This window comes from Oncorhynchus masou, chromosome 19, assembly GCF_036934945.1.
Source record: "Oncorhynchus masou masou isolate Uvic2021 chromosome 19, UVic_Omas_1.1, whole genome shotgun sequence".
Lineage (NCBI taxonomy): Eukaryota > Metazoa > Chordata > Actinopteri > Salmoniformes > Salmonidae > Oncorhynchus > Oncorhynchus masou.
The window spans coordinates 38,350,717-38,374,221 of record NC_088230.1 but is presented as its reverse complement, the minus strand read 5'-3'; the positions used below and the strand labels follow the sequence as shown (position 1 = coordinate 38,374,221).

Below are 23,505 nucleotides of genomic sequence, written 5' to 3'. Positions count from 1 at the left end.
ACAAACATACAGTCAAAAATACAGTATAAACAAGTCTATATACGATGTGAGCAAATGAGGTGAGATAAGGGAAGTAAAGGCAAAAAAAGGCCATGGTGGCGAAGTAAATACAATATAGCAAGTAAAACACTGGAATGGTAGATTTGCAATGGAATAATGTGCAAAGTAGAAATAAAAATAATGGGGTGCAAAGGAGCAAAATAATAAATCAATTAAATACAGTAGGGAAAGAGGTAGTTGTTTGGGCTAAAATATAGGTGGGCTATGTACAGGTGCAGTAATCTGTGAGCTGCTCTGACAGTTGGTGCTTAAAGCTAGTGAGGGAGATAAGTGTTTCCAGTTTCAGAGATTTTTGTAGTTCGTTCCAGTCATTGGCAGCAGAGAACTGGAAGGAGAGGCGGCCAAAGAAATAATTGGTTTTGGGGGTGACTGGAGAGATATACCTGCTGGAGCGTGTTCTACAGGTGGGAGATGCTATGGTGACCAGCGAGCTGAGATAAGGGGGGACTTTACTTAGCAGGGTCTTGTAGATGACATGGAGCCAGTGGGTTTGGCGACGAGTATGAAGCAAGGGCCAGCAACGAGAGCGTACAGGTCGCAATGGTGGGTAGTATATGGGGCTTTGGTGACAAAACGGATTGCACTGTGATAGACTGCATCCAATTTGTTGAGTAGGGTATTGGAGGCTATTTTGTAAATGACATCGCCAAAGTCGAGGATTGGTAGGATGGTCAGTTTTACAAGGGTATGTTTGGCAGCATGAGTGAAGGATGCTTTGTTGCGAAATAGGAAGCCAATTCTAGATTTAACTTTGGATTGGAGATGTTTGATATGGGTCTGGAAGGAGGGTTTACAGTCTAACCAGACACCTAAGTATTTGTAGTTGTCCACGTATTCTAAATCAGAGCCGTCCAGAGTAGTGATGTTGGACAGGCGGGTAGGTGCAGGTAGAGATCGGTTGAAGAGCATGCATTTAGTTTTACTTGTATTTAAGAGCAATTGGAGGCCACGGAAGGAGAGTTGTATGGCATTGAAGCTCGCCTGGAGGGTTGTTAACACCGTGTCCAAAGAAGGGCCAGAAGTATACAGAATGGTGTCGTCTGCGTAGTGGTGGATCAGAGACTTACCAGCAGCAAGAGCGACCTCATTGATGTATACAGAGAAGAGAGTCGGTCCAATAATTGAACCCTGTGGCACCCCCATAGAGACTGCCAGAGGTCCGGACAGCAGACCCTCCGATTTGACACACTGAACTCTATCAGAGAAGTAGTTGGTGAACCAGGCGAGGCAATCATTTGAGAAACCAAGGCTGTCGAGTCTGCCGATGAGGATGTGGTGATTGACAGAGTCGAAAGCCTTGGCCAGATCAATGAACACGGCTGCACAGTAATGTTTCTTATCGATGGCGGTTAAGATATCGTTTAGTGGGAATATAAGTGATATCAGTGGGAATATAATTGAGAATCAGTGGGTATATCAGTGGGAATATAATTGAGAATCAGTGGGTATATCAGTGGTAATATAATTGAGAATCAGTGGGTATATCAAATCAAATTGTATTTGACACATACACATGGTTAGCAGATGTTAATGCGAGTGTAGCGAAATGCTTGTGCTTCTAGTTCCGACAATGCAGTAATAACAAACGAGTAACCTAACCTAACAATTTCACAACTACTACCTTATACACACAAGTGTAAAGGGATAAAGAATATGTACATAAAGATATATGAATGAGTGATGGTACAGACGGCATAGGCAAGATGCAGTAGATGGTATCGAGTACAGTATACACATATGAGATGAGTAATGTAGGGTGTGTAATCATAAAAGTGGCATAGTTTACAGTGGCTAGTGATACATGTATTACATAAAGATGGCAAAATGCAGTAGATGGTATAGAGTACAGTATATATATATATATATGAAATGAGCAACGTAAGGTATGTAAACATTATATTAAGTGGCATTGTTTAATGTGGCTCGTGATACAGTTTTACATCAATTTCCATTGTTAAAGTGGCTGGAGTTGAGTCAGTGTGTTGACAGCAGCCACTCAATGTTAGTGGTGGCTGTTTAACAGTCTGATGGCCTTGAGATAGAAGCTGTTTTAACAGTCTCTCGGTCCCAGCTTTGATGCACCTGTACTGACCTCGCCTTCTGGATGATAGTGGGGTGAACAGGCAGTGGCTCGGGTGGTTGATGTCCTTGATGATCTTTATGGACTTCCTGTGACATCGGGTGGTGTAGGTGTCCTGGAGGGCAGGTAGTTTGCCCCCGGTGATACGTTGTGCAGACCTCACTACCCTCTGGAGAGCCTTACGGTTGTGGATGGAGCAGTTGCCGTACCAGGCGGTGATACAGCCCAACAGGATGCTCTCGATTGTGCATCTGTAAAAGTTTGTGAGTGCTTTTGGTGACAAGCCGAATTTCTTCAGCCTTTGTCCGTGATGTGTACACCAAGGAACTTAAAACTTACTACCCTCTCCACTACTGTCCAGTCGATGTGGATAGGGGGGTGTTCCCTCTGCTGTTTCCTGAAGTCCACAATCTTCTCCTTTGTTTTGTTGACGTTGAGTGTGAGGTTAATTTCCTGACACCACACTCCGAGGGCACTCACCTCCTCCCTGTAGGCCGTCTCGTCGTTGTTGGTAATCAAGCCTACCACTGTAGTGTCGTCCGCAAACTTGATGATTGAGTTGGAGGCGTGCATGGCCACGCAGTCGTGGGTGAACAGGGAGTACAGGAGAGGGCTCAGAACGCCCCCTTGTGGAGCCCCAGTGTTGAGGATCAGCGGGGTGGAGATGTTGTTACCTACTCTCACCACCTGGGGGCGGACCGTCAGGAAGTCCAGTACCCGGTTGCACAGGGCGGGGTCGAGACCCAGGGTCCCAAGCTTGATGATGAGTTTGGAGGGACCTATGGTGTTAAATGATGAGCTGTAGTCGATGAACAGCATTCTCACATAGGTATTCCTCTTGTCAAGATGGGTTTGGGCAGTGTGCAGTGTGGTTGCGATTGCGTCGTCTGTGGACCTATTGGGGCGGTAAGCAAATTGGAGTGGGTCTAGGGTGTCAGGTAGGGTGGAGGTGATATGGTCCTTGACTAGTCTCTCAAAGCACTTCATGATGACGGAAGTGAGTGCTACGGGGCGGTAGTCGTTTAGCTCAGTTACCTTAGCTTTCTTGGGAACAGGAACAATGGTGGCCCTCTTGAAACATGAAGGGAAAGCAGACTGGGATAAGATTTGAATATGTCCGTAAACACACCAGCCAGCTGTTCTGCGCACGCTCTGAGGACGCGGCTTGGGATGCCGTCTGGGCCTGCAGCCTTGCGAGGGTTAACACGTTTAAATGCTTTACTCACGTCGGCTGCAGTGAAGGAGAGTCTGCAGGTTTTGGTAGCGGGCCGTGTCAGTGGCACTGTATTGTCCTCAAAGCGAGCAAATACGTTATTTAGTCTGTCTAGGAGCAAGACATCCTGGTCCGTGACTGGGCTGGTTTTCTTCTTGTAGTCCGTGATTGACTGTAGACCCTGCCACATACCTCTTATGTCTGAGCCGTTGAATTGAGATTCTACTTTGTCTCTATACTGACGCTTAGCTTGTTTGATAGCCTTGCGGAGGGAATAGCTGCACTGTTTGTATTCGGTCATGTTACCAGTCACCTTGCCCTGATTAAAAGCAGTGGTTCGCGCTTTCAGTTTCACGCGAATGCTGCCATCAATCCACGGTTTCTGGTTAGGGAATGTTTTAATCGTTGCTATGGGAACGACATCTTCAACGCACGTTCTAATGAACTCGCACACCGAATCAGCGTATTCGTCAATGTTGTTGTCTGACAAAATACGAAACATGTCCCAGTCCACGTGATGGAAGCAGTCTTGGAGTGTGGAATCAGCTTGGTCGGACCAGCGTTGGACAGACCTCAGCGTGGGAGCTTCTTGTTTTAGTTTCTGTCTGTAGGCAGGGATCAGCAAAATGCAGTCGTGGTCAGCTTTTCCAAAAGGAGGGCGGGGCAGGGCCTTATATGCGTTGCGGAAGTTAGAATAACAATGATCCAAGGTTTTGCCAGCCCTGGTAGCGCAATCGATATGCTGATACAATTTAGTGAGTCTTGTTTTCAGATTAGCCTTGTTAAAATCCCCAGCTACAATGAATGCAGCCTCAGGATGTATGGATTCCAGTTTGCAAAGAGTCAAATAAAGTTTGTTCAGAGCCATCGATCTGTCTGCTTGGGGGGGAATATATACGGCTGTGATTATAATCGAAGAGAATTCTCTTGGTAGATAATGCGGTCTGCATTTGATTGTGAGGAATTCTAAATCAGGTGAACAGAAGGATTTGAGTTCCTGTATGTTTCTGTGATCACACCACGTCTCGTTAGCCATAAGGCATACGCCCCCGCCCCTCTTCTTACCAGAAAGATGTTTGTTTCTGTCGGCGCGATGCGTGGAGAAACCCGCTGGCTGCACCGCCTCCGATAGCGTCTCTCCAGTGAGCCATGTTTCCGTGAAGCAAAGAACGTTACAGTCTCTGATGTCCCTCTGGAATGCTACCCTTGCTCGGATTTCATCAACCGTGTTGTCAAGAGACTGGACATTGGCGAGAAGAATGCTAGGGAGTGGTGCACGATGTGCCCGTCTCCGGAGTCTGACCAGAAGACCGCCTCGTTTCCCTCTTTTACGAAGTCGTTTTTTTGGGTCGCCGGATGGGATCCATTCTGTTGTTCTGGTTGAAAGGCAGAACACAGGATCCGCTTCGCGATAGTCATATTCTTGGTCGTACTGATGGTGAGTTGACGTTGCTCTTATATTCAGTAGTTCCTCCCAACTGTATGTAATGAAACCTAAGATTACCTGGGGTACCAATGTAAGAAATAACATGTAAAAAAAACTGGGTTTACCAGTGAGAATCATCGGGTTTGTTTCGAATTTGAACTTTTTAAAATGTAGTAATGTGGATTATCTAAATATCACCATGGAAACTTTTAAGATCCTGTTTTTCCTGGAAGCTTTTTGTATTTTTCTGCTGTTTTGATGCTATTATACTATATACTTTATATATATATATTATATATACTTTATCCTTGTGGGCTAATAGAGATGATCCATTTGTGTTACTAAGCCAGGGTTAATAGCCCGCCTATTCGGTTCCACTACACTATGGGTTTATCCAAAGAGAGGACATTTGATTGTTAAGGGTTAAGCTGCCATGGCAGAACAAGGCATAAATCACAACGCTGAACACACACACACACACACGCACATGCACACGCACGCACACACACCACAGAGACACACACCACACAGACACACACACACACACACACACACACACACACACACACACACACACACACACACACACACACACACACACACACACAAAAAACACACACACACACAAACACACACACACACGTGCACACACACACACACACACACACACACACACACACACACACACACACACACACACACACACACACACACACACACACACACACACACACACACACACACACACACACACACACACACAGGAACACACACACACTGGAACACACACACACTCATTGTACAGGAGAGCCAAGGAGCCATGCATGAAATGAGTTCATTAATCTCTGTTTGACAGTCTGTCCTGTCCTTGTTCCATCCTAAACAGAACCCTCCCATTCTCTTCCCTTCACGTCTGACACGTAGATTGTGTGTGTGTGTGCGTGAGTGCTTGTGTGTGTGTGTGTGTGTGTGTGTGTGTGAGTGTGAGTGTGAGTGGACTGTATTACTAGTGTAAGTTGGCTTATCTTTTCCTCTCATTTTGTTCAGGTGTGTAAATGACTCAGCTTTGCAATTTGTTCAGGTGTGTAAATGACTCAGCTTTGCATTTTGTTCAGGTGTGTAAATGACTCAGCTTTGCATTTTTTCAGGTGTGTAAATGACTCAGCTTTGCATTTTGTTCAGGTGCGTAAATGACTCAGCTTTGTATTTTGTTCAACAAACTCCACTTAATTTCCATTTGAACAAATTTTCTTAACTCAGTAAATAGTGTACACGGCAAAATGAAACATGTTTTTACCTCAACCCTGGAAACCAGTTAACAATTTTAATTCAATGTTGGCTTGCGGTTTCAAGCAGCTTGTTGTATTCAGTCCTAGACAGACTGTGTTCCTGAAGAACTACTACAGACATATGTGGACACCTGCTCTTCCAACGTCTCATTCCGAAATCATGGACATTAATATGGAGTTGGTCCCCCCCTTTGCTGCTATAACAGCCTCCACTCTTCTGGGAAGGCTTTCCACTAGATGTTGGAACATTGCTGCTATAACAGCCTCCACTCTTCTGGGAAGGCTTTCCACTAGATGTTGGAACATTGCTGCTATAACAGCCTCCACTCTTCTGGGAAGGCTTTCCACTAGATGTTGGAACATTGCTGCTATAACAGCCTCCACTCTTCTGGGAAGGCTTTCCACTAGATGTTGGAACATTGCTGCTATAACAGCCTCCACTCCTCTGGGAAGGCTTTCCACTAGATGTTGGAACATTGCTGAGGGGACTTGCTTCCATTCAGCCACAAGAGCGTTAGTGATGTCGGGCACTGATGTTGGGCGATTAGGCCTGAGAACAGGCCTAATTAGGCCTGGGAACGGTTAGGCCTGGGAACGGATTTGCAGTCCGCTTTACAATTCATCCCAAAGGTGTTCGATGAGGATGAGGTCAGGCTCTGTGCAGACCAGTCAAGTTCTTCCAGAAAAATTTGACAAACCATTTCTATATGGACCTCGCTTTGTCATGCTGAAACAGGAAAGGGCCTCAAACAGAATCGTGTAGAATGTCATTGTGGCGTTAAGATTTTTCACTTCACTGGAATTAAAGGGCCGAGCCCGAACCTTGAAAAACAGCCCCAGACCATCATTCCTCCTCCACCGAACTGTACAGTTGGCACTATGGATTCAGGCCGGTAGCGTTCTCCTGGCATTCGCCAAACCCAGATTAATCCGTGGGACTGCCAGATGGTAAAGCGTGATTCATCACTCCAGAGAACGTGTTTCCACAGCTCCAGAGTCCAATGGCAACGAGCTTCACACCACTCTAGCCAACGCTTGGCTTTACGCATGGTGGTCTTAGGCTTGTGTGTGGCTGCTCAGCCATGGAAACCCAGTTCATGAAGCTCCTGATAAACAGTTCTTCTGCTGAAGTTGCTTCCAGAGGCAGTTTGGAACTCGGTAGTGAGTGTTGCAACCGAGGACAGACCATATTTACATGCTGTGCGCTTCAGCACTCGGTCTGTGGGCTGGTGTGGCCTACCAATTCGCGGATGAGCCGCTGTCGTTCCTAGACTTTTCCACTTCACAATAACAGCACTTACATTTGATCGGGTGCTGAAGCGCACAGCGCGTAAAAATTGTCTGTCCTCGGTTGCAACACTCACTACCGAGTTCCAAACTGCTCTAGCAGAACAGAAATCTACGAACTGACTTGTTGGAAAGGTGGTATCAGAAGACAGTGCCACATTGAAAGTCACTGAGCTCTCCAGTAAAGCCATTGTACTGCCAATGTTTGTCTATGGAGATTGCATGGCTGTGTGCTCGATGTTATACACCTGTCAGCAACGGGTGTGGCTGAAATAGTCAAATCCACTCATTTAAAGGGGTGCCTTCTAACCACACAGTGATACTAATTTTCTGTTGCTCTTCAGTAAAGCCATTCACTGCAGTCGTGGAAAAAGTGCCCCATTTTCATACTGTATGAAGATACCTTAAAAAGTAAAAGTCACCCAGTAAAATACTACTTGAGCCAAAGTCTAAAAGTATTTGGTTTAAAATATACTTAAATATCAAAAAAGTAAAAGTATGAATCTTAAAAAAACGTGACATATTTTTGATGTACGATCACGAATATCTTACAAACAGGACATCAAAAACGGTAAAATCTTACATTTCACGGAATCGCCGACATGGATAATCAGCTAGCTGGATATACGCTGCACCGGCAAGACAGAAAGAGGGGGGAGGGCGGTCTGTGCATATTTGTAAACAATAGCTGGTGCACGAAATCTATGGAAGTCTCTTGATTTTGCTCGCTTGAGGTAGAGTTTATTGTGATAAATTGCTGGCCACACTACTTGCCTAGAGAGTTTCCGGCTATACTTTTCGTGGCAGTTTATTTACCACCACAGACAGATGCTGGCACTAAGACCGCACTCAGTCAGCTGTATAAGGAAATAAGCAAACAGGAAACCACTCACCCAGAGGCGGACTTTAATGCAGGGAAACTTAAATCAGTTCTAACAAATCTCTATCAACATGTTAAACGTGCAACCAGAGAGAAAAAAAATCTAGATCACCTGCACTCCACACACAGAGACGCGTACAAAACTCTCCCTCGCCCTCCATTTGGTAAATCCGACCACAATTCTATCCTCCTGATAGAACAAAATTAAAGCAGGAAGCACCAAATCAAATCAAATCAAATGTATTTATACAGCCCTTCGTACATCAGCTGATTTCTCAAAGTGCTGTACAGAAACCCAGCCTAAAACCCCCAAACAGCAAGCAATGCAGGTGTAGAAGCACCAGTGACTCGTTCTATAAAAAAGTTGTCAGATGAAGCAGATGCTAAACTACAGGACTGTTTTGTTACCACAGACTGGAACATGTTCCGGGATTCTTTCGATGACATTGAGGAATACACCACATCAGTCACTGGCTTTATCAATAAGTGCATTGAGGACGTCGTCCGCACAGTGACTGTAAGTACATACCCCAACCAGAAACCATGGATTACAGGCAACACATTACAGGCAGCACTGAGCTAAAGGGTAGAGCTGCCACTTTCAAGGTGCGGGACGCTAACCCGGAAGCTTATAAAATATCCTGCTATGCCCTCTGACAAACCATCAAACAGGCAACGCGTCAATACAGGGCTAAGATTGAATCATACTACACCGGCTCCGACGCTCGTCTTATGTTGCAGGGCTTGCAAACTATTACAGACTACAAAGGGAAGCACAGCCACGAGTTGGTCACTGACACGAGCCTACCAGACGAGCTAAATCACATCTATGCTCACTAAGAGGCAAGCAACACTGAGGCATGCATGAGTGCATCAGCTGTTCCGGATGACTGTGTGATCACGCTCTCTGTAGCCGATGTGAGTAAGACCTTTAAACAGGTCAACATTTACAAGATTGCGGGGCCAGACGGACTACCAGGACGTGTGCTCCGGGCATGTGCTGACCAACTTGCAGGTGTCTTCACTGACATTTTCAACATTTCCCTGATTGAGTCTATAATACCAACATGTTTCAAGCAGACCACCATAGTCCCTGTGCCCTAGAACACAAAAGGCAACCTGCCAAAATGACTACAGACCCCTAGCACTCATGTCCGTAGCCATGAAGTGCTTTGAAAGGCTGGTAATGTTTGGATCAACCTAAGAAAACAACTGTTTACAAGAAAATAACTAAATGTGTTGAAGCCAAGCATACGATTCTGTACCAACTATTACAAAGTTGTGACCTATTTCTTTTAACATTCAACATCCCCCTTTTTGTTAAACCTAATAAATAACACAGATACAAACTAATATGTATACAACCCATTTTTTCATGTTGTTCCAAGTTGATTTCTCACTTTGGAATTACCTATCCACATTTCCTCAATTGCTAACAAGCAATTAAATCAATGTCCTGTTAATCAAGATATTACCTTAGTTTCATCACATGAAATCATGACTCCAAACACCTTCTTTACCTAAGACTTTCACATCAACTGGTTACAATCTCAAATATATATTTTTTTACCTTGATATAACTAGGCAAGTTAGTTAATTAACTGACTTGCCTAGTTAAATAAAGATAAAAAATAAAATTAATTAATTAAGAACAAATTCTTATTTACAATGACGACTAACACCGGGGAAATTGCACGCCACCCTATGGGACTCCCAATCATGGCTAGCCTGGAATCAAACCAGGGTGTCTGTGACACCTCAAACACTGAGATGCAGTGACTTAGACTGCTGCGCCACTCATAGGCCCATTGGGAAACATTCCCAGGCTCTTTTGTCTATTTACACAGATATCATTTAAAATTCAGTGCTTGCCGTGAACATGCTGTATAATCATAAAATAATACAGATCACATTACCTGGAATGACATTCACTTTCATGGGTGAACAAACTGAAAACCAGGCATCCAGTAGGCCACACTACCAAATCTTCTGTTAGGCTGTAGCTGGTACGTTGCGCCCACTGCAATGTGAATGTGGTATTTAGAAACTTCCGTTCATTTCAAAACATCACATTGATCAGACAAATTCATTATTTGATTTCAAACCAATTTAATAGAATAGGTTGAACAAACCAAAGTGTAATTTTGGATCATAACAATCAGAAAAAGCATTTCAGATTAACTTTTTTTTTTACAGTTGTGTACTGTACCCATCCACACCACATACCAGCTAGCAGCTACTGTCATTAATAAACATGTCACTCTGCGATTGTCGGAACAGGGTTGCTCAAAACCAACACTTTTCTCACCACTCACCATCCATCAGTAGAAATCTAAAGTTCTAATTCCTAATTCTCTGGCCAGGGCACCGGTTGGTATTGCTGTTACTTACACCAGACCAGACTCAGGCCCGATGATTCACCCATTTCTACAGCATCTATCCAGGCCCAGTGACCCAGCCATCTATCCAGGCCCAGTGACCCAGCCATCTATCCAGGCCCAGTGACCCAGCCCTCTATCCAGGCCCAGTGACCCAGCCATCTATCCAGGCCCAGTGACCCAGCCATCTATCCAGGCCCAGTGACCCAGCCCTCTATCCAGGCCCATTGACCCAGCCATCTATCCAGGCCCAGTGACCCAGCCATCTATCCAGGCCCAGTGACCCAGCCCTCTATCCAGGCCCAGTGACCCAGCCCTCTATCCAGGCCCAGTGACCCAGCCCTCTATCCAGGCCCAGTGACCCAGCCATCTATCCAGGCCCAGTGACCCAGCCCTCTATCCAGGCCCAGTGACCCAGCCATCTATCCAGGCCCAGTGACCCAGCCATCTATCCAGGCCCAGTGACCCAGCCATCTATCCAGGCCCAGTGACCCAGCCATCTATCCAGGCCCAGTGACCCAGCCATCTATCCAGGCCCAGTGACCCACTCATTTCTACTGCATCTATCCAGACCAACAGCTGAACTATAAGTAAGCTAGAAATACCATTCTAAATATCTTGTTCCGGGAGACCAAACAATTAACCAGATGCCACAGGTCAGCTGAGAGGAAGCAAACTCTTAACCAATCAGAAAAACAGAGCCAATCAGAAAAACAGAGCCCATCAGATGCTGATCGGAACAACAGAGACCAAGCTCTACTTTAGCCAGGGACACTATAACACTATAATTTGATTTGATTTGATACCGATGCCGTTTTATTCACAACAACATTACAGTTGTAATGTACTCAAATCAACCGTTTCCCTGAACCGTCTTTAGAAAAGCACTGCATAACACACAATATACACAATATATAATATAGGCTGGCCTACTATGCATAATATCACTAAAATCTCCTTAAATTGAAAAGAGCTGGGGATAAAACGTACAACTAATGTATTTAATACCATGGAGCTGTTGATTGTGGTATTGGATTTTCCTTGTCATATTACTATTGTTTCCAGAACTAACCCGGAACTAACAAAACACATTATAACTGAAACAGATCAATTTCAAATACACTGTAAGAACAATAACAACCTGAATACTGTGCTGCAATGCTGCTCCTATAGAACGGAGAATCAGACTGTAACATCATTCAAATTATATCAATTAACTGTTCAATTAACTGTTCAATTAACTGTTCAAATTGCAGATTCTTTTCCCAGAAGTCTATTTACTGGATATTTGCACCTGTTATTGGAATGAGAGGTCAGATAAAATAAAGCTCCTATCATTAAACAGTATAAAAGTCATTTTATACTCTTATATGAATAAACATCTGTCAATTATTCTCTTCATCTTAATGTCACTGGTTGTTCTAAACTACATTTCTGCTTCTATCCCGTCAAGAAAATAACACGTGTAACCAAGGGAAGTCTAGCAGTCTGAGCTGGCACACATTTCTACAGGGTCAGTATAGGTCTGATTACAGCTTACTGTCTTTCTCCACTGTCATCCCCCCTGTCCTTCTCCACTGTCGTCCTCTTTGTCTTTCTCCACTGTCATCCTCTCTGTCTCTCCCCTGTCATCCTATCTGTCTCTCTCCACTGTCATCCTCTCTGTTTTTCTGTCTTTCTCCACTGTCATCCTCTCTGTCTTTCTCCACTGTCATCCTCTTTGTCTTTCTCCACTGTCATCCCCTCTGTCTTTCTCCACTGTCATCCCCTCTGTCTTTCTCCACTGTCATCCTCTTTGTCTTTCTCCACTGTCATCCCCTCTGTCTTTCTCCACTGTCATCCCCTCTGTCTTTCTCCACTGTCATCCTCTCTGTCTTTCTCCACTGTCATCCTCTCTGTCATTCTCCACTGTCATCATCTCTGTCTCTCTCCACTGTCATCCTCTCTGTCTCTCCCCTGTCATCCTATCTGTCTCTCTCCACTGTCATCCTCTCTGTTTTTCTGTCTTTCTCCACTGTCATCCTCTCTGTCTTTCTCCACTGTCATCCTCTTTGTCTTTCTCCACTGTCATCCCCTCTGTCTTTCTCCACTGTCATACTCTCTGTCTTTCTCCACTGTCATCCTCTTTGTCTTTCTCCATTGTCGTCCTCTCTGTCTTTCTCCACTGTCATCCCCTCTGTCTTTCTCCACTGTCATCCTCTCTGTCTTTCTCCACTGTCATCCTCTCTGTCATTCTCCACTGTCATCATCTCTGTCTCTCTCCACTGTCATCCTCTCTGTCTCTCCCTCCTGTCATCCTATCTGTCTCTCTCCACTGTCATCCTCTCTGTCTTTCTCCACTGTCATCCACTCCCTCTTTCTCCACTGTCATCCTCTCTGTCTTTCTCCACTGTCATCCTCTCCCTCTTTCTCCACTGTCATCCTCTCTGTCTTTCTCCACTGTCATCCTTTCTGTCTTTCTTCACTGTCATCCTCTCTGTCTTTCTCCACTGTCATCCTCTCTGTCATTCTCCATTGTCATCCTCTCTATCTTTCTCCACTGTCATCCTCTCTATCTTTCCTCACTGTCATCCTCTCCCTCTTTCTCCACTGTCATCCTCTCTATCTCTCTCCACTGTCATCCTCTCAGTCTTTCTCCACTGTCATCCTCTCTATCTTTCTCCACTGTCATCCTCTCTGTCTTTCTCTACTGTCATCCTCTTTGTCTTTCTCCACTGTCATCCTCTCTTTCTTTATCCACTGTCATCCTCTCGGTCTTTCTCCACTGTCATCCTCTCCCTCTTTCTCCACTGTCATCCTCTCTGTCTTTCTCCACTGTCATCCTCTCTATCTTTCTCCACTGTCATCCTCTCTATCTTTCTCCACTGTCATCATCTCTATCTTTCTCCACTGTCATCATCTCTGTCTTTCTCAACTCTTATCCTGTCCATCTTTCCCCACTGTCATCCTCTCTATCTTTCCCCACTGCCATCCTCTGTCTTTATCAACTGTCATCCTCTCTGTCTTTCTTTACTCTCATCCTCTCTATCTCTCCACTGTCATCATCTCTATCTTTTCTCACTGTCATCCTCTATCTGTCATCCTCTCTATGAATTGGTTCAATATAGTCAGAAAATACCTTACCAATGTATTTAGAAAGCCGTCAGGTGTTTCCATCATACAGTCATGAGGCTGTTTGATTTGCTTTCGCTAAAATGATATAAAATCACATTTACACAACTAGTCAGACCTTTTACCCAGTACTTCGTTGAAGTATCTTTGGCAGCAATTACAGCCTAGAGTCTTCTTGGGTTTAATGCTACAAGCTTGGTACACCTGTATTTGGGGAGTTTCAACCATTCTTCTTAGTAGGTCCTCTCAAGCTCTGTCAAGTTGGATGGGGAGCGTTGCTGCACAGCTGTTTTCAGGTCTCTCCAGAGATGTTCGATTGGGTTCAAGTCCAGGCTCTGGCTGGGCCACTCAAGGACATTCAGAGATTTGGGACAAAGTCAAGTCACTGTCATGTTGGAAGGTGAACCGTCGCCCCGGTCTGAGTACCTGAGCACTCTGGAGCAGGTTTTCATCATGGATCTGTCTGTACTTTTCTCTGTTCATCTTTGCCTCGATCCTGACTAGTCTACCAGTCCCTGCCACTGAATAGAATTGCCACAGCTTGATGCTGCCACCACCATGCTTCACTGTAGGGATGGTGCCACGTTTCCTCCAAATGTGACGCTTGTCATTCAGGCCATAGAGTTCAATATTGGTTTCATCAGACCAGAGAATCTTGTTTCTCACGGTCTTAGAGTCTTTAGGTGCTTTTGGAAAAACTCCAAGCGGGCTGTCATGTACCTTTTACTGAGGAGTGGCTTCCGTCTGGCCACTCTACCATAAAGGTCTGATTGGTGGAGTGCTGCAGAGATGGTTGCTCTTCTGGAAGTTTCTTCCATCTCCACAGAGGAACTCTGGAGCATTGTCTGTGACCATCGGGTTCTTTGTCACCTCCCTGACCAAGGACCTTCTCCCCCGATTGCTCAGTCTGGCCGGGCGGCCAGCTCTAGGAAAAATATTGGTGATTCCAAACTTCTTCCATTTAAGAATGATGGAGGCCATTGTGTTCTTGGGGACCTTCAATCCTGTAGACATTTTTGGAACCCTTCCCAATCCCGTCTTGGAGCTCTAAGTTCAATTCTTTCAGGCCTCATGGCTTGGTTTTAGTTCTGACATGAACTGTCAACTGTGGGAACTTATATAGACAGGTGTGTGCCTTTCCAAATCATGTCCAACCAATTGAATTTTCCACAGGTGGATTCCAATCGAGTTGTAGAAACATCTCAAGGATATCAAGAGATAACTCAATACTCAATGATTTGTTATTGTTACCCATCTACCAGTCAATGGCCTACTTTATGAGGCTTTCAAAAGGCTCCCTGGTCTTTAGAGTTTAATCTAGTCACAGACAGACAGACGGACGGGCAGACGGACGAGCGGACGGACGGACAGACAGTCAGACAAGAATGTATCTAGCTGTGGTCACAGACAGAGATAGACAGACAGACTAACACATGGACACACACACACAGTGTGTGTGTGTGTGTGTGTGTGTGTGTGTGTGTGTGTGTGTGCATAGATGTGAGTGCACTCTTACACACACACAAGTGGGACTGGAGACTCACACACTGACCTGATAACTAATTTTAGCGAAAGCGAATTTAACAGCCTCAAGACAGATATTGCGTGTAGATTATGGAGGGAACAAAATAATGGAATACATTTTAGAATGAGGCTGTAACATAACAAAATGTGGAAGAGTCAAAGGGTCTGAATACTATCCCAATGCACTGTAGCAATGTGCTGCCTGCAGTTATATACAGTAGCAATATGGTGCCTTCAGTTATATAGTAATGTGGTGCCTGCAGTTATATACAGTAGTAATGTGGTGCCTTCAGTTATATAGTAATGTGGTGCCTGCAGTTATATAGTAATGTGGTGCCTACAGTTATATACAGTAGTAATGTGGTGCCTACAGTTATATACAGTAGTAATGTGGTGCCTACAGTTTATAGTAATGTGGTGCCTACAGTTATATAGTAATGTGCTGCCTACAGTAATATACAGTAGTAAGGTGGTGCCTACAGTTATATACAGTAGTAATGTGGTGCCTTCAGTTATATAGTAATGTGGTGCCTACAGTTATATACAGTAGTAATGTGGTGTCTGCAGTTATATAGAGTAGTAATGTGGTGCCTACAGTTATATACAGTAGTAATGTGGTGCCTGCAGTATTATACAGTAGTAATGTGGTGCCTACAGTTATATACAGTAGTAATGTGGTGCCTACAGTTATATACATTAGTAATGTGGTGCCTACCGTAATATACCGTAGTAATGTGGTGCCTGCAGTTATATACAGTAGTAATGTGGTGCTTACAGTTATATACAGTAGTAATGTGGTGCCTACAGTTATATAGTAATGTGCTGCCTGCAGTTATATACAGTAGTAATGTGGTGCCTGCAGTAATATACAGTAGTAATTTGGTGCCTACAGTTATATACAGTAGTAATGTGGTGCCTACAGTAATATACAGTAGGAATGTGGTGCCTACAGTTATATAGTAATGTGGTGCCTTCAGTTATATACAGTAGTAATGTGGTGCCTACAGTTATATACAGTAGTAATGTGGTGCCTACAGTTATATAGTAATGTGCTGCCTGCAGTTATATACAGTAGTAATGTGGTGCCTGCAGTAATATACAGTAGTAATTTGGTGCCTAAAGTTATATTTACAGTAGTAATGTGGTGCCTGCAGTTATATACAGTAGTAATGTGGTGCCTTCAGTTATATATAGTAGTAATGTGGTGCCTTCAGTAATATACAGTAGTAATGTGGTGCCTTCAGTTATATACAGTAGTAATGTGGTGCCTACAGTAATATACAGTAGTAATGTGGTGCCTACAGTTATATACGGTAGTAATGTGGTGCCTACAGTTATATACAGTAGTAATGTGGTGCATGCAGTTATATAGAGTAGTAATGTGGTGCCTACAGTTATATACAGTAGTAATGTGGTGCCTGCAGTATTATACAGTAGTAATGTGGTGCCTACAGTTATATACAGTAGTAATGTGGTGCCTACAGTTATATACAGTAGTAATGTGGTGCCTTCAGTTATATAGTAATGTGGTGCCTACAGTTATATACAGTAGTATTGTGGTGCCTACAGTTATATACAGTAGTAATGTGGTGCCTACAGTTATATACAGTAGTAATGTGGTGCCTACAGTTATGTACAGTAGTAATGTGGTGCCTGCAGTATTATACAGTAGTAAGGTGGTGCCTACAGTTATATACAGTAGTAATGTGGTGCCTTCAGTTATATAGTAATGTGGTGCCTACAGTTATATACAGTAGTAATGTGGTGCCTACAGTTATATACAGTAGTAATGTGGTGCCTTCAGTTATATAGTAATGTGGTGCCTACAGTTATATACAGTAGTAATGTGGTGCCTGCAGTTATACACAGTAGTAATGTGGTGCCTACAGTTATATACAGTAGTAATGTGGTGCCTACAGTTATATACAGTAGTAATGTGTTGCCTACAGTTATATACAGTAGTAATGTGGTGCCTACAGTTATATACAGTAGTAATGTGGTGCCTACAGTAATATAAGTGGTGCCTAGTTATATACAGTAGTAATGTGGTGCCTGCAGTTATAGTAGCAATGTGGTGCCTACAGTTATATACAGTAGTAATGTGGTGCCTACAGTAATATACAGTATTAATGTGGTGCCTGCAGTTATATACAGTAGTAATGTGGTGCCTACAGTTATATAGTAATGTGGTGCCTTCAGTTATATACAGTAGTAATGTGGTGCCTACAGTTATATAGTAATGTGCTGCCTGCAGTTATATACAGTAGTAATGTGGTGCCTGCAGTAATATACAGTAGTAATTTGGTGCCTACAGTTATATACAGTAGTAATGTGGTGCCTTCAGTTATATACCGTAGTAATGTGGTGCCTTCAGTAATATACAGTAGTAATGTGGTGCCTTCAGTTATATACAGTAGTAATGTGGTGCCTACAGTAACATACAGTAGTAATGTGGTGCCTACAGTTAAATACAGTAGTAATGTGGTGCCTACAGTTATATATAGTAGTAATGTGGTGCCTTCAGTTATATAGTAATGTTGTGCCTACAGTTATATAGTAATGTGGTGCCTTCAGTAATATACAGTAGTAAAGTGGTGCCTTCAGTTATATACAGTAGTAATGTGGTGCCTGCAGTAATATACAGTAGTAATGTGGTGCCTACAGTTATATACAGTAGTAATGTGGTGCCTGCAGTTATATAGTAATGTGGCGCCTTCAGTAATATACAGTACTAATGTGGTGCATTCAGTTATATACAGTAGTAATGTGGTGCCTGCAGTAATATACAGTAGTAATGTGGTGCCTGCAGTTATATACAGTAGTAATGTGGTGCCTGCAGTAATATACAGTAGTAATGTGGTGCCTACAGTAATATACAGTAGTAATGTGGTGCCTGCAGTTATATACAGTAGTAATGTGGTGCCTGCAGTAATATACAGTAGTAATGTGGTGCCTACAGTAATATACAGTAGTAATGTGGTGCCTTCAGTTATATAGTAATGTGGTGCCTTCGGTAATATACAGTAGTAATGTGGTGCCTTCAGTAATATACAATAGTAATGTGGTGTCTTCAGTAATACACAGTGGTAATGTGGTGCCTGCAGTAATATACAGTAGTAATGTGGTGCCTTCAGTAATATACAGTAGTAATGTGGTTCCTGCAGTTATATAGTAATGTGGTGCCTACAGTTATATACAGTAATAATTTGGCGCCTACAGTTCTATAGTAATGTGGTGCCTACAGTTATATACAGTAGTAATGTGGTGCCTACAGTTATATACAGTAGTAATGTGGTGCCTACAGTTATATAGTAATGTGGTACCTGCAGTAATATACAGTAATAATGTGGTGCCTACAGTTATATACAGTAGTAATGTGGTGCCTACAGTTATATAGTAATGTGGTGCCTTCAGTTATATACAGTAGTAATGTGGTGCCTACAGATCTATAGTAATGTGGTGCCTGCAGTTATATACAGTAGTAATTTGGTGCCTACAGTTATATACAGTAGTAATGTGGTGCCTACAGTTATATAGTAATGTGGTGCCTGCAGTAATATACAGTAGTAATGTGGTGCCTACAGTTATATACAGTAGTAATGTGGTGCCTACAGTTATATAGTAATGTGGTGCCTTCAGTTATATACAGTAGTAATGTGGTGCCTACAGTTATATAGTAATGTGGTGCCTGCAGTTATATACAGTAGTAATGTGGTGCCTACAGTTATATAGTAATGTGGTGCCTTCAGTTATATACAGTAGTAATGTGGTGCCTTCAGTTATATACAATAGTAATGTGGTGTCTTCAGTAATACACAGTGGTAATGTGGTGCCTGCAGTAATATACAGTAGTAATGTGGTGCCTTCAGTAATATACAGTAGTAATTTGGTGCCTACAGTTATATAGTAATGTGGTGCCTTCAGTTATATACAGTAGTAATGTGGTGCCTGCAGTTATATACAGTAGTAATTTGGTGCCTACAGTTATATAGTAATGTGGTGCTTTCGGTTTTGCTCCCAGTAGTCAGATTCTGTACAGGAACGGCCTGCTAAATATATACATAAAAGTGGGCATAAAGGTGAACAGGTAGGTTAATTGGTGCTGAGAAGGTAAACATCCTGAGCGTCACTATTACTGGTGACAAGCGGTATTCAGTACAGCGTGTCACAGTGTATAGAGAGGAATGACATTGCAGCATGGTTGACAGGTACAGAGGGATTAGGTTTAGTGTCCCGCAAACAAATAGGGACAAACACACACACACACACACACACACACACACACACACACACACACACACACACACACACACACACACACACACACACACACACACACACACACACACACACACACACACACACACACACACACACACACACACACACACACACACACACACACACACACACACACACACACGAGGGGGCACAACATACGTGAGGATGGCTGAGGGGGGGGGGCAGGCCCCCCCGACTGCAAGTTGGAGAATATTTTCATTTTCAAACCCCTCTTTACTTCAATCCAGAACAATAATAATTGCGCTTAATTCCATGGAGAAAAAAAAACATGTTTCTGCAAATCTAAGTATACCTCTTGTGCGGTCATTATCCTCCTGTTTGGTGTTTCTCAATAAAACACATAAATGAAATGCTTCTCTGCATCTCTGCTAAATTCTGGGTAAAACATTGAAAGGAATTTGAGTCTTATTCAATACATTTATTTTTTGCTTGCTTTTCTAAAGTCTACCACCCTTTCCAGCAGGCATGCCAGCTCAGATAGTCAGACAGTCTAGGCTATTTGTTTGATAGGTAGTTATGAGTTTGGGATCTTGAGAACCTATCTGTGCTAGCTAAAGCCAACTTCATAAAGGTCATCAAAAGTTAAACGGTTCATTGCGGGAATAAAGTATATATAGTTAACATATAGAGTATTTAAAACATAAAGTATATATGACCTATAGTGTTTTTAAAGCATTAAGTATATATAACATACAGAGTATTTAAATAATAAATTATGTAAGCAACATATAGAGTACTTAAAGCATAAATGATTTATAACATATATAGTATTTAAAAAGCATAAAGTATGTATATATATATAACATATAGAGTATTTAAATAATACATTATATACTGTATATAACACATAGAGTATTTAAAGCATAAATTATTTATAAAATATAGAGTATTTAAAGCATAAAGTATATATATAAAATATAGATTATTTAAATTATAAAGTATATATATATATGTATATATATAACACATAGAGTATTTAAATTATAAAGAATATGTAACATATAGAGTATTTAATTCATAAAGTATATATTACGTATGGAGTATTTAAATCATAAAGTATATATTACGTATGGAGTATTTAAAGCATAATGTATATATATAACATATAGAGTGTTTAAATCATAAAGTATATATATAACATATAGAGTATTTAAATTATAAAGTATATGTAACATATAGAGTTTTTAAATCATAAAGTATATATATAACATATAGAGTATTTAAATTATAAAGTATATATTACGTGTGGAGTATTTAAAGCATAAAATATATATATAACATATAGAGTATTTAAATTATAAAGTATATGTAACATATAGAGTATTTAAATTATAAAGTATATGTAACCTATAGAGTTTTTAAATCATAAAGTATATATTACGTATGGAGTATTTAAAGCATAATGTATATATAGATATATATATATATATATATATATATATATATATATATATATATATATATATATATATATACAACATATAGAGTGTTTAAAGTATAACGTATATATTACGTATAGAGTATTTAAAGATTTAAAGACTCAAATATTTTAAGTAAAATGACTTTCTTTAGAAGATTTGTAGTACTGTTCTGAAATAGACAAATCGTTGCTGTGTTTGAAGCATACTAAATAACCAAGTATCTACGCGGTGACATTTTGTGCACGAGCAGATAAGTGATTATTTCACACTATACAAATCATATCAACAGATACCCGAGTGGCACAGCGGTCTACGGCACTGCTTCTCAGTGCTAGAGGCGTCACTACAGACTCTGGTTTGATTCCAGGCTGTATCAAAACCGTCCGTGATTTGGAGTCCCATTAGGCTACGCACAATTGGCTCAGCTTCGTCCGGGTTAGGGTTTGGCCGGGGTAGACCGTCATTAAGAATTTGTTCTTAATTAACTGACTTGCCTTGTTAAATAAAGGTTAAATAAAAAAATAAAAAAACATGAAATAGAAAATATACTATGACACAAAATGATTATACCGATATTTTAAAAAGTATATTATATACATATATATACTAAAATGTAAATCTAAATGAATTAATTTACTAAATGTTCTTAAACAATTGATGTAATTATTCTTATACATACCCAAAGTACGTGAGTGTCAGTAAAGCAGGTTAAGAGAGGATTTAGAGGGTTTGAAACACTACAGTTGACAGTTCCCTTGATAGCATCGCCCTCGCACATCCCATCTAGAGTTTAATAGCACATGAGAGGATTAGAAGAGGACTGACCACCCCCCGGGACCTGGTTCCTCTCTAGGTTTCTTCCTAGGTTCCCGCTAAGGAGTTTTTCCTAGTACCTCTGCATTGCTTGTATTTTGTATTTATTTTTATGCTGAGTATCTGTAAAGTCACAACATTAATTAAGGACTTTAATTAGTCCAACGTGTTAAATTAGTTACATTGCTATTTTTTTGTTTACCTTTATTTAACTAGGCAAGTCAGTTAAGATCAAATTCTTATTTTCAATGATGGCCTAGGAACAGTAGGTTAACTGCCTGTTCAGGGACAGAATGACAGATTTGCACCACATCAGCTCAGGGATTTGAACTTGCAAACCTTCTGGTTACTAGTCCAATACTTTAACCACTAGGCTACCCTGCCGCCCCAGCCATATGGATCATCCCTGCATGGTCTTCTACCACTCCGGTCTGGTTTTGTTGTGCTTGTTAATTAGTTTAAATGACTTGTAATGAGTTAATTTAGTTCAGTTGAAGAGTTTCTCTCTACACATGCAAAGGTTAGAATATACTCTACACTTGGGATTACCCATGTAACTTCCACAATACAGTTTACTTATTTTAAAGGTGCTAGTTTTGTTTTCTGAGATATTTTATTAATTAACATTTTAAATGGGAAGAAAAAGTAGACAGTTACTGTCTGAAGACCATATGAACAATTGTAGATAATTGTTTAACCGGCAAATATATATTCTCCTTCTTATAATTTTACTGCAGGGTGGCTGAATCAGGGTCACGAAGAGTATTTCTATCTACTTTGAAACTAAAGTAAACACCTCACACACCTGGTTATGGAATTATAAAAACAAGTGACCTGTACGATATCAGATAAATGAATAAAACATTGAGTTTTATTCCAATATTACACCTTATATACATCACAGAGACTGAAATATAACAACAACAACAAAAAAACGTTTGACATAGAAACACCAGATGTTTATAAATTCCGAGATTATAGCAAATATGAATACAATTCCACACATGACGTCAATAGGTCATTAGACTGCAGGAAAGGTCTATAATGTATCGCAAGGACGCTTCACAAATGCTGCTGTTTTTTTTTAATGCCGTGAATCAACAATATGCTATAAATATAACCAGAGTCAATATCAACTCGTGTCAATTTTGAGAATTGAATAATAGAGAATAGTCGTTATCCAAAAGTGATAATGTCATTTCAGAAGTTATTGCTTTTAATTTTTTTTTTTAGATATATTAAAAAGTTTTGAATTTTAATACATTTCCTATGAACGCTGTATAAAACGATCCTTTATGAATGTCTTTAAAAACACAAAGTATTTTGCCCATTTACAACAAAACGCATACGGCGTACAGGAACTGCTACGCAGTCACACACTCACACACTCACACACATACACAATACAACGTTACAGTTCTTGTAACGGTTTGATAACACAGGTGCAGGCAGAGCTGTAAAGTGGTTGTCTGACTATCATTCCATTAATCTGGGTACTGTTACTCCCAGAGCCTCGGGGGGGGTGGGTGGGTGAACCCTGATCCCAATGAAGAGAGTGGTGCGACAATTACACTCTTCCCTCCAACACACCTCCTAAGTAAGGTTCCACTTGTACTTTGTGGTCAACCTAACTCTCCTAATTGATTTTAACGGAAATATTAAATAAATGTATAAAGCAAATCGTCAACTCTGAGGAAACAGCGATTTAACATTTAATGACT

General features: G+C 41.5%; 1 protein-coding gene across 1 annotated transcript in view; it reads right to left on the bottom strand.

Annotated features, from left to right (window-relative positions):
* Window positions 1-23,505, bottom strand: part of LOC135505674 (steroid hormone receptor ERR2-like) — a 46,951-nt gene that overhangs the window by 23,199 nt on the left and 247 nt on the right. The gene's annotated exons all lie outside the window — the stretch shown is intronic.